Genomic DNA, 12,097 nt, shown 5'->3' with positions numbered 1-12,097 from the left:
AAGCTGTCATGATAGGCTACACTCCTTAATACCTCTGTAACTTCTGCACAAGCTGTTTCTTCTATCTAAAATACCACCTCCACAGTCCCCCTCCCAAACACACATACACACACACTTAACTGTCTTGCAATCCCCAATACATATTACAAGGCTAGATTCAAATGCTGTTGCTTTAAAGCCTTGATGGTTCCCCAAAGCTTAGTTAGAATCACCATCTCAACCACTTTTGTAAGTATGTGTAGAATAATTCCATTATAGCATTCAATAAACTGAAGAATAATTTATCTGATTATTCATTTTTTCTCCACTAGACTGTAAGCTTCTCCAGACAGTCTGTCTTTTATTCTCCTTAATATTCTCTAGGTTCAGCACAAAATAGAACTTAATGGGTATATAATAAATGGTGATAAAGAATAAATGAATGAACAAATGAGTGAATGATGGGAAGAAGACTGGAGTAAGAATCAGAGCATCAAAATTAGTCTTCCTGGTCTGCCACCAACTACCTGAGTAACCTAAGAACAATAAGTCTTCCGAATCCAATTTCTTCTGTTAAATAAGAGGGTTGGATTGGGTCATCCAGAGATCTCTCAAACAGTAGTGATAAAAAAGAAATAACACTTTTTGAGCTTCTCCTAAATGCGAGACACTGCCTCAGTGCTTTACATAACATTAATAACTAATCTTTACAACACTCTAAGAAGTGGTACTATTTATTCCTATTTTTCAGATAACAAAATCAAAACTCAGTTTAAGTAACTTAACAACCCAAAGATAATGAGAATAAAGTTAGGATTCATACTCCAGTCTGTCTAGTTCCAAAATCTATATTACTCCTTAAGACATTAGTAATAGAGTATGTTGACATCTTGTAAGCATATCGTGTTAAGATTATCCACTTTTGTGTAGAAGTAGAGGATTATCTATCCACTCTTGTATACAAGATTTCCATGTCATCTAAGAATGGTGATAATTCAGCCATTCTGTTCTGGGATGTTAAGTGCATAAACCATACCAGTCATTACTGAAATCCACTTGAGATCCTGGCAATCAACTCATCTCTAAATCATACTGAAGCTCACAGGATTTTTTCAATACCCAGAAAGATAAAATCTCTACTAATAAGTGTTATGGATGGTAAAATTTAATTTAAATGTTGATGTTATACAAAAAAAACTGGATATCTGTTTAGAGTTTCTCTGTAGCAGAGAGAAACAATCCATCACTGAACGCAAGGCATGTGGAAATTTCTGAATAACAGGATTTTACTATATATATATGTAAATTATTACTTACACTGGCTCATTCTCTGCTTCTTGGAAACAAAACAAAAACAAAAGCAAAAATACATATATATATATCCTATAAGATCAGGAAATATGACTTTTTCATATCCTGTTATCAGCATACTATGAAATCAATGCATAATTAGTTACTTATACTTAATCAGACCTTGTTCTTTCTGTTCATGAACAACGTCCCAAAATCTCTTTAAAACATGAAAAGTGATCTGTTAGGTGTACTTTTTCATTTGCTTTCACAATTACATGGGGTAGAAATTTTAGGAAAAATAAATAACAACTCAGAAATTAGAGGTTTTGGGAATTGGGATTACGGGAAACTTTTACTCTTTATATTATTCATTTTGGACATTATCGTAATTTTCTACAAAGATGTATTGGTTTTGTAATTAGAAAAAACAAATACATAATCAATCTTTATAAAACTAACTTCAAAACATTTACATTACATAAATCTTATTAGAAATAATATGCATGATAAATCAGAAAGTTTACATCTATTTTGCCCCTAGATGACTTAACTCTTAGCATTTGAAGATTAAGTCTGTTAAGATGTATCAAGTATTATCTGATATTTGGCACTTGAATGAGTATCTAGGGATCGACAGCATCTCACCAGAATGCCAGGTAGTGCTGAGTCACAAAATACCTTTAATTTAAAAATCACTTCAGAAAGATACTGAAACATCTGGCACAGGGAATGCTAGAAGCTCATGAGGGACATGTTTTAGTCCATCACTGTAAGGTTCCAGGTCATGCTCTTCATCTAAGCCTACATAACCTCTTAATCTTGACAGCAAAATCCTCACCAAATTTTGGCAAGCACACCAGGAACAATGCTGCCAAACAGGCATCATTATTGATCAGTCTGGTTTCCTGTCTGTTGAAATATGACTATCTAACACAAATTGCTTGATGCAAATCACAAACAGGTTTTCTCAGAATTTGGCTCTTTTGTTTATGAGCAGAGGGAAGAAAACTTACCCTACAGTTACCTTTGTCTGCCCACCAACACTTTATATCAACTATTGGCAAACTATGACCTGTGGGTCAAATTTGGCTATCCCCCAACCCAGCCTGTTTTGGTATGGCCCACAAACTAAGAATAGTCTTTTAAATTACTGAATAAAAATTAAAAGAAGTACAATGTTTCATGACATGTGAAAATTATAACTCAAATTTCAGTGTCCATAAATAAAACTTCATTGGAACATAGCCCACCCATTCATTGTCTATGGCTGCTTTTGTTACTATATAGCTCTCTATTGAGGACTAAATAGTATTTCCCAAAATTCACATTCGCTCAAAACCTCAAAACGTGACCTTATTGAAAATAAGATCTTTGTCTATGAAATTAAGATTAGGTCATAAAGATTAGGGTGGGCCCTAAATCCAGTGATTGGTGTCCTTATCAGAAGAGGAGAGGGCACAGAGACACACAGAAGGAATGAGTCCATATGAAGATAGAGGCCGAGACTGGAATGAGGCCTCTTCTAGCCTGGGAACCACCAGAAGTTCAAAAAGAGACATGGAATGGTTTCTCCCTCAGAGACACCAAAAGTGTAAGAGACTAAATAATTATGGTAACCTAGGAAATTAATATATCTGCAAATCTAAAATATCTGACCCTTTCCATAAAAATGTCTCTGATTCTTGTTACAGAGGATTGTGCCCTTAAGAAAACACACAGGATAAGTTACCTCAGGACACCTCAGCCAGGGCAATACTGGGCCTAGAAAGAGCACAAAAGCATTAAAAGACCACAGGGCAATTAGAGGAGAGGGCAGTTATTAACAGACATCTTTGCATTTAACTTAAAGTTGTTCTTAATCTCACAGAACTAAAAAATACTAAGCACTTCTCTTAGCTATTGGTCACATACTGTTTTATCTCATTGCATGAATTTCAGTAACGGCACTTCAACTTAAGAGTTTATAAGCACCTCATTGCTCCATTTTCCACACATATCATAGGAAATGAATGTTGTAGTATGTGAGTCCAGTGGTCAAGGGTGGTGCTGGAGGTGGGGTGGATGGTGGTGAGCTGACTCTCACTAAGGAGTGATTCACTATATGTGAACCCAAATCTGGCGCAGTAAGAATGCCACCTCCTTCCAAGCTCTAGGAGCACTGTTCCCATCTCTACAGAATCTACCACAGTACTTTCAGATCTTTAAACTCAAAGGCACTCAGTAAATATATGTTGATTGATTAACTGAATATCCATTCTATTAATTGGCAATATTTAAAGGAGATTCAGCTTTCTAAAATGAACTTCTGCCATATTTGAGTGCGAGTCTCCAGGTGCTCTACTGGATATAAAAATGCAATATGAGGGTAATGAAATGAATGCTTCTTTCTCAATCATCACTTAATTTTGGTAATTTGAATTTATTTGACTTAAGACTAGATTTGTATTCTCTTGGCCTAATGATTCAAATAAAGGATGAAATATACCTAGTGAGAGAAAGATGGAACAATGTATAATTGTGATACAAAAATAACCATAATGTTGGTTAAGGGAAGTCTGGGAATTCTGTGCCCAGGACACAGAACAACTCAAAAAGAAACTCACATTTCAGTTAAGAACCAAATTATAATTTGCTTTGAATGCCAGAGAACTTCAAAGACTCTGATGATTTTTATGTCAACCACCATGACTTCCAGTGGAGCTAAAGGTTTGAAGCTGGTTTGATGAGCCCTTGCTTCTTCTTGGCTAGGAAAGAAACAAAACTGTCAACCAGGCAAGTTGCATGAGGCAATGCTCCCTTCTGAATGTTCTTCAGTAGGGAAAGACATGTCAGCCAAAGAAGCATCAGGTGCTCAGTGAAAAGCTGTGATACTAGCATACTGACCCAGGCACCAGATTCCAGTTGCTCTCATTCGAGGTGTGGCTGCCTGATGAAAGAGTGGAGGCTTGCCTGTTTGAGCTTGAGGGTTTCATTATGAGCAGCAATGAAAGCAAGGAACCTGTAGTAGAGGTATTGAAGCTTACATGAAATGATTTTAAACATTTTCATTTTTAAAATTAAAATGTTTCGTTTAAAAAAATTACAAACTTTCTGTCAAGAAGACCTGCATGGAGAACAGCAAAACAAAGAACAAGAATGGTATTTAATGCACTGGATCTGCAGTGTCTTCCCAGGATCCAGTCCACCAGAGAAGATCACAGTACAAAAGTAGGAGCCAAAAAATTCCATGAGCCCCCTGTGAATGATGTTATAAAGATTTCACTAACATACAAGACCTATCTAAGTCCCATATTTCACTTGCGGGAGGCTCTACTTGCTTCTGCACACTGACAGATGTCAAGGATGGTTCATAATCAACTCATATTAAGGTGGGAGTCGCCCTTGAAAATGAGAATGCCAGAGCCCTCATCCTCACATGCTGTCTCCATGGTGCATCTAGATCTTTTCAAGCATTTGGTTATACCCACAAGCACTAGAAATTCAGGTTCCTCCTGTATCAAGACAAGCCATATCTTCTTTATTTTACTTTTTGATTTTTACTTCTTCAACTGGCCTCCATTCTATACAACCTCTTCCCTCCCTTTGATCCTTCAGTCAGTGCCTTTCCTAACATTTTTTGGTATTTAGAACAAGTCATATTTTTATCCTACTAAATATATTTTGGGCTGTATTAACATTTAAATGGGCTGACTTACACTACACATTTCAATTTTTTATTCTGACATTTGATCTAATAGGAATAACTAGCATCTTACTTGAGGCACTAGGCTTAAAAATAGGTTAAAAAGAGTTCTTTTTGTGATACAGAATTAGCATGCATACCTACCTACTTTAAAGAAAGTGGCTGGAGGCCTTTGCATAATCAAGGGACTCAAAGTTTTCTCTGACTAGCCACCTGTAGAAATTACTGTTAGGATGCATCACTAAGCCAGAATCTATCCATTTACTGCCCTTAGCTTAGGTTTTAATAAGATAACTCTAGTGGTATAAACATTTATTGAAATTTGCAGATTTATCCTGGTATTAAAGTACTTGATGATAGAGTCACAGTGTATTGATAATTGCTGAAACTACCATCATTTTGTGAATGAGTGATTGAACAACTCTGTTTTGCAACCATATTGAATACAAGACAGATAATAAGCTTGATTATAATTATAATGTTTTTCAATTTTATGAAGAAGATATACCATTTTATAGCTTTATTTTGCATAAATGTATTTGCAGTACATAACAGAAAGGGGTAAATTGTTATCATATGTCAAAAAATAATGTGCTTGTTCAAATCAATAATAAAAGGACCAAAAAAATCCAATATAAGAGAAAAGAATAAGTATGAACAAAATTAAAAAGAGAAAGTGATCAAAAAATATGAAAAGATGCTGACCTTATTAGTGATTTCCCACCTGATAATAGAAAACTGAACAATTGATACTATGCAGTTTTGAAAAGGGAATGGGGAAATAAGCATTTTCATCACTGTTTATCTGCCTATAAACAACCACAACATTTTGGTAGGTCATTTCAGCAGCATCAGTCAATGTATTAAAAATCATGATGGCTAACCATAACCTGTGATGAAGCAAAATCACTTCTGACAATCTACCCTAAAAAATATATGTACATGTGAACAAGTATATATATATATGAATATTAATGATAAAGTAGAAAAAATTAAAACAACCGACATATTCATCATAGGGGGAATGACTAAATGAATTTTAATATTTCTTTGTGAACTATGAAATATAGCATGGCTGTTAAAAGGAATGAGGCTTTTTTATATGGACTCTAAGGGAAATTATTCAAGATATGAAGTTTTAAAAAGAATTCAAGATATGAAGTTTTAAAAAGAAGTCACACAACAAAATAGAGAGACTAATATAAAATAATATCATTCATGCCATTCATAAAACTCATGTACTTACCTGTGTGTGAGGATGAAAATGAGTAGAAAAAAAGTTCAGAAAGATGTGTCACAACCTGCTAACAGAAGACAGAGGAATTTCTAAAAGAAGGAATAGTGAAAGGGAATTTTTTTCAGTCACTTTATATTTTCTTGTCCCATTTTAAAAAACCACAATAAGCATGTATATCTTTTCTCATTAAAAATTTTAATAGAAAAGAATAGGAGTTAGCAATATGCAGTATTCTTATTAAAGTAGCTCCTACATTATGTAGGAGCAAGTTTTAAACCAGCAGTTATAAAGTCTCAGTGTCAAGAGCTTTCTTTGGTTACACATTAATTTATTTTCTTATTTTTCATATATGTAAGCAGCTGCAGCTTTTATAAAGGTTAGGCTACTATAGAAGCACCGAAAAATTTTATGAAAGTGTCTTTTTGGGTTCCTTCTAAATATACACAGAAGCAAATTTTAAAGCTGCCCTTCCATATAGATATAATCTAAAAGTCCATCATTTTCCCCAGAGGGTTACCACTGTCAAATGACGCTGTCAGTGCAGCCACCTGATGTTGGTCGTTCTGCATAGTGATAATGCTATTTGAATTTCATGTCCAATCTCCTATGAAGTTCTAAAGTTCTTGTTGTGTAAGGGAGATGGCACTTGCAAACTCAGTTACCAGGAATTTCAGAGCCTTTTTGCTTATTTGCAGTGTGAGCTTGGGAAAATCACTTCATCCTTCCAGGCTTTGGTATCTACTCCGTCGTTGGAATGATACTAAGGCTTAGCTCACAGAGCCTGGACTCAAAGCTAAGTTTATTTAATTCCAGAACTCTTACCTAGTTCTCAGTTACTCTTACTCTTACTCAGACCAAGCTGGGCCTCCTGGTATACTCACATTTTAATCATGATGAGACAATAGTAATCATTGTGAGGATTATAGTTGTTACCTCTTTTAATAATTTTTTTGATAATTGGAGGAAAAGCAAGAAAGAACTACAAAAATAAAATTTGAATATGGAAAACAAGTTATTGTGCATAGAAATACAGTGTGTAAGTAAATTAGTAATAGATTGCTGCCAACTAGATTTTTAATTAGCACTCAGGAAGAAAAAAGAGGGAGAGAACCTAAAGAAAGCTCATTACTCTATCCGGACTTTCTATGAGAAGAGTGGGATTTAAAAAATTCTAATGCAAATTTTTCACATTGCTGTTTACCGTATCTCTCTGCTGGCTCTTCCACTAAGACTTAGATAGAGATGTCCAAGGAGGAGGGCAAAATGCCTACTTATATTAAACAGGTCTGGCTTGAAGGATATTTAACGATATTCTGAAAGCTAAAGGAATACTGAGATGTTTAATGTACCTTGAAGGTATTAGTATTAATAACGTGCATGATCAAAGTGGATAATATAGTTTAATACTAATAAAAATCATTATCATAAAGTACAATTATGAAGAGTATTGAGGCAGAGTTTGTTATGTGGCCTATTCCAAAGAAGAATGTTCCCCAAATTGATTTGAAGATTGGCATTGGTCTGATGGGTGTTCTGGTAAACTGATCATCTCAAAGGATAGTTGCTTGTTCCTATGAGGGCTTGATAGAAACATCAGTGAAAATCAATATTCTCAACCTCATATTTTACCCTGTTGGTGGGTAGCAATACACTATAATAATTAAATGTTACACTAATATAAAATGTAAATAAAAATGTATATATAAATTGTATATATGATGTATTTATGTGTGTGTGTATATATACATGTATAAATACACATATATATATATGTATATTCATACAATGGCATAAACTACATTTTAATATATTTCATAAAACAGTCCCAAAGACTCATTAAGGACTTACTAAGTCTTTAAAAAAGAATTAAATTAAAAGATGGAGACAAAACAATATAAGTAGATGTTTTCCCATATGGTGTCAATTAATGTTTTACTGTTTTCCCCCATTAAACTGAATGAATCTTTTGATTGTATCAGAAAGAAAATAAAAGTGAAAATCAAATTCTTTTCCAAAAATTTAATGATGATGCCTAAAATGCAATAATTCTTTGTTTGCTTATTATGGGATACTCTCAAAACACCACAATTATAATAATATGGACTTTGTAAATTCAGAAGTTACAGATGTTTTTTGCTATCTGATGAAAAGAATATAAAACAAATATAAGGAAAATTACTGCTTGTTTTATTTAGTCAGTTAATGGACACTGAGTAGTTTAAACTCACTAAATGTACTGAGGACATTTAAAGTACAGTGAAAAAAAATAACAAGAGACCCAGCCAAGGAAATTAAGTGTTAGTGTGAGAAAATGAAATGTTATGTACATAAAATATTTTAATCAAGAAGGAAAAACTCATCTTATCTTCAAAATCAGGAGGAAATATCTGTTATTTACTCATTGGTGTTTCTCTTCTCTCCCTCTGAGGAGGACATTCCACCCCTTCTGGCACAATTGTTGTTGTGGTTGAGTAAAACACAAGACTGGGGAGGGTGCTCTCCTCAGCAAAAAGGGAGCACATACACAATCTCCTAGTAATCCGTTTCTTTTTCACTCCAGAGAGAAACTGGTGGAGAAATTACTTCCTAAATTGTTTTAAATTATGAAATATCTTGAAGAAATTCTTCAATCTTCTCTCTATTAAGTATATTTAATGGAGCTATACTAAAAACATACAATTACTAGTTCTTTGCCAGGAGGCAGATTAAACAACTATAGGGATAAATAATATAGTATAATAAACTATTGGTGACCCAAACCAGTCATCTGTTTAGAGATTATGGGACAAAGAATCTTAGAAGTCAGGTAGGAGGGTCAGATCCCAGGCATCTGAAAGTCAATTTTTGATCAGGGGAGTTACAGGGAGATAAGTGTGGCAGAGAATGCCCTGGAAAGGGGAGAGCCTGCCTAGGAGGCAACTCAGGTAGAAGTCATCAAGAACCTGATTTCAGTGGTAGCGCTGGGAGGGGGAAAAATACCAAAGATGTTTGAAAGGAAAAGAATCAACATAACTTGACAAGGATGATCCATAAGGTATTCTGCACTGTAGTAAATCATATAATGAGCATTCCAGTCCTCTCCTTGCTACTGAATTAGTTTATATTTTGTAGTCTAATCAGTGCTAACTTGGAGGGAGAAAAGGCAACATAAGGGAACATGTGTTCAAAATGTGGTGGAAGATAGCAGAGGCAGAAAGAGAGGTTTTGGACTGACCAAGCGGGCAGAAATTCTGGCTTTGTTTTAGTTTGTTAGTTCATTTTTGTTTTAACTTCTTAATGCAAACTGGCAGTAGAGTGTTTAACCATAGTGAACCCTGAAAAGGCTTTATATCTGGTCCTATTAGCTCAGAAAATGACGGAGGGGAATGAGTCAAAAATGTCTCCAAGAAAGCTAAGAAATTCTTTCAGAAGGTGATGCTGGTTTGGACAGGAAAATGATACCCTGAGTTTGAGGGAGTGGTGAGAGAGATACACAGAGCAATGCCCAGATCAGTAAGGAGGTAGCAGAAAATAGAGATCTGGAATTTGGGTTAGCAGTTAGGACAGGAAGTTCTGATATGAGTGTCACTGGCATAGAAACAGTATTTGAATCAATGAGAATAAAACTCAGTATCAATTAGGAACGTGCCATGACTCTCTTTTTATTAAATATCAAAATGGAATGGGAGTGAAAGGCATGCTACACCAGGGCAGAGACCGCAGGATAGGACAGGGAGAAAGTCCCTACCTGTCCTAGTAAAACACGAGATATTAGCTGGTCTGGGCAGCTACAGCAGATTATTAAACTTTCTTATACATGGGAATTAACTGATGTCTGAATTTACTGTGGGTATGAAATAATACACACAAAAATACTTTAAAATTGTAAAACTAACAAGTATTTTCACCTAAAACCCAAAGGTAAACCAAATTCCAACTGTAGCCTTAATGAAGAATGCCCCATTGTCGTCATGCCTACATTCTCTGTGTGGTTCTCTTCCTTCCTAGGAGTCCTCCAAGTCTTCTTACAGAGGCACTGTGAGTACCTGCAGTTTCTCATCTCTGATATCACTTCCCAGCCACATCTCACATCTGGATTTCCTTCCTAACTGTAACTTCCTTTCTGTAGTTCTACATCCTATTTACTATATTACAAATGGCTTCACACTGCCCTAAGTAACACTGACACTTTTGCCTCCAGGAAAGGTTGAGATAAGTTCTAGGTACAACTTAACCTTGTTTTTATTCAATTACACAGAAATCTATTTGTGATTACTATATTCCTGGTAAAGTTACTAAGGATGTTTCCAGGTTCAAGAATTTTAGACTTTGTGTGTGTTGTGTGTGTGTGTGTGTGTGTGTGTGTCCATCTTTGAATACTAATTATTTTATAGGTGTAGCTCTAAATACTTCTCTCACAATACATAAATAAGGTTTAATACCTTTTCATTAACTTTTAGTGTCTCTTCAACATTTTTATAACCTCCATGACAACTGGAAACACACTATAAAATTCTTACTCAAAGGCAGAATGGTATCCAGGGAAACAGTGTCACAAGCTTAGACACCACCAAGGGCTAGATTCAGAACCCAGCCAGAACATTTATGAGTAGCAAAAACTTGAACATATTACATGACCTCTAAAGGACTTGATTTGAGAAGAAAATGGACGTAATGATTTCTACTTTAAAAGAATACTGTGGGGATTCAGTGAGGTATTGTAAGCACAGCACCATCACATAGTGCCTGGCATTAAGTAGGTGCTTAATAAATATTTACTTATTAATTAGTAAATCATAAATGAATGTCAGTGTCCTTCCCAGTCATCCCATCAGAAAGTCTAATAGAGTGCTGAAGGCACAAAAACAATCCATCAAAATGGAGGGAGGCTTACTGATGTCTGGCTTAGCAGTAGCTTAATAAAAACTTATTTATTGATTGCAACAAGTAATTTCTAAAGGCTAAAATATCCTTTTTTAATACATTATCATTTGGAATAAAGATAAATGTTTAATATAATTTTATACTTTAATTCAAAAGTATAGAATATTCATTCAAGTATCTCATTATAGCCAGGGATTTAACCTACTTTTAATATCAGAGAGAATTTATGACTTTCAAATAACAAAGAAAAATTATCTTCGCATGATTCCTATACCATCACTGTGAAAAGGCAACTTTTTTCCATATGAATTTTGTACCCTCACTTCTAGTCAGCCAATTAATTAGGTAACTCTGTAAGACTAGAAAACTGATCCTTTCAATGTAAACTTTGATTGCTTTTCTTTATTTACTTGCCTATTACCTCTGGAAACAAAGAGGGTGAATTTTCTCCCTCTCCCAACTCAGTTCTTTCAAAACTGATACGGAAAGTTTCATCCTGTCCCCACAGGGTCAATATTGCAAACTCGAGGAAATACTACTGTGGATAAGCTTTGATCCAGAATTTCTGGAGAAAACTTTTTCTTTAAAATTTTAGTTTTTTTCCTGATTTTTGTTTACCTTTCTCTAAGCTAGGGTGTGTCCTACCCTTTGGTAATCTTTTCAAATATTAAAAACTCTTGCAAATTCAATAAATATGCCTGAAGAGCAGTGACTAAAATGTGCTCATGCTTAAAGTGGTTTTGTAGTAATCACCTATGTATCTGGAGGGGATCTAACATAGAAACTTCATCGCTATTGTAAATGTGTTACCCTTTGAACCTCCAGATCAGATAATCATCGATTGACTGACGGTTCCTAACGAAGAAAAAAATCATTTGATTTGAGTGTTACTGGATAGTTAATAAAGAACACTAAAGTGAAGACTAACGTTAAAGAAAGTTTCAGTATATGGTACCAATTAAGAAATTAACAAGGCCCCAACTAAAACATGAGATCCCACTGTGCTATTACAAACATTTGAGTTCTTCTTAGATACCTAAAAT

At 34.7% G+C, this 12,097-nt stretch overlaps 1 long non-coding RNA gene across 1 annotated transcript in view; it reads right to left on the bottom strand.

Annotated features, from left to right (window-relative positions):
- Positions 1–12,097, bottom strand: part of LOC130679827 (uncharacterized) — a 94,510-nt gene that overhangs the window by 78,094 nt on the left and 4,319 nt on the right. Inside the window, exon 2 of the long non-coding RNA XR_008992784.1 lies at positions 6,201–6,258. This is a non-coding gene — a long non-coding RNA (uncharacterized LOC130679827). The remainder of the gene's footprint in view (positions 1–6,200; positions 6,259–12,097) is intronic.

This window comes from Manis pentadactyla, chromosome 12 (genome assembly GCF_030020395.1).
Source record: "Manis pentadactyla isolate mManPen7 chromosome 12, mManPen7.hap1, whole genome shotgun sequence".
NCBI classification, from domain to species: domain Eukaryota; kingdom Metazoa; phylum Chordata; class Mammalia; order Pholidota; family Manidae; genus Manis; species Manis pentadactyla.
Note: the sequence above shows the minus strand (reverse complement) of the source record. Positions and strands in the feature narration are given on the sequence as shown.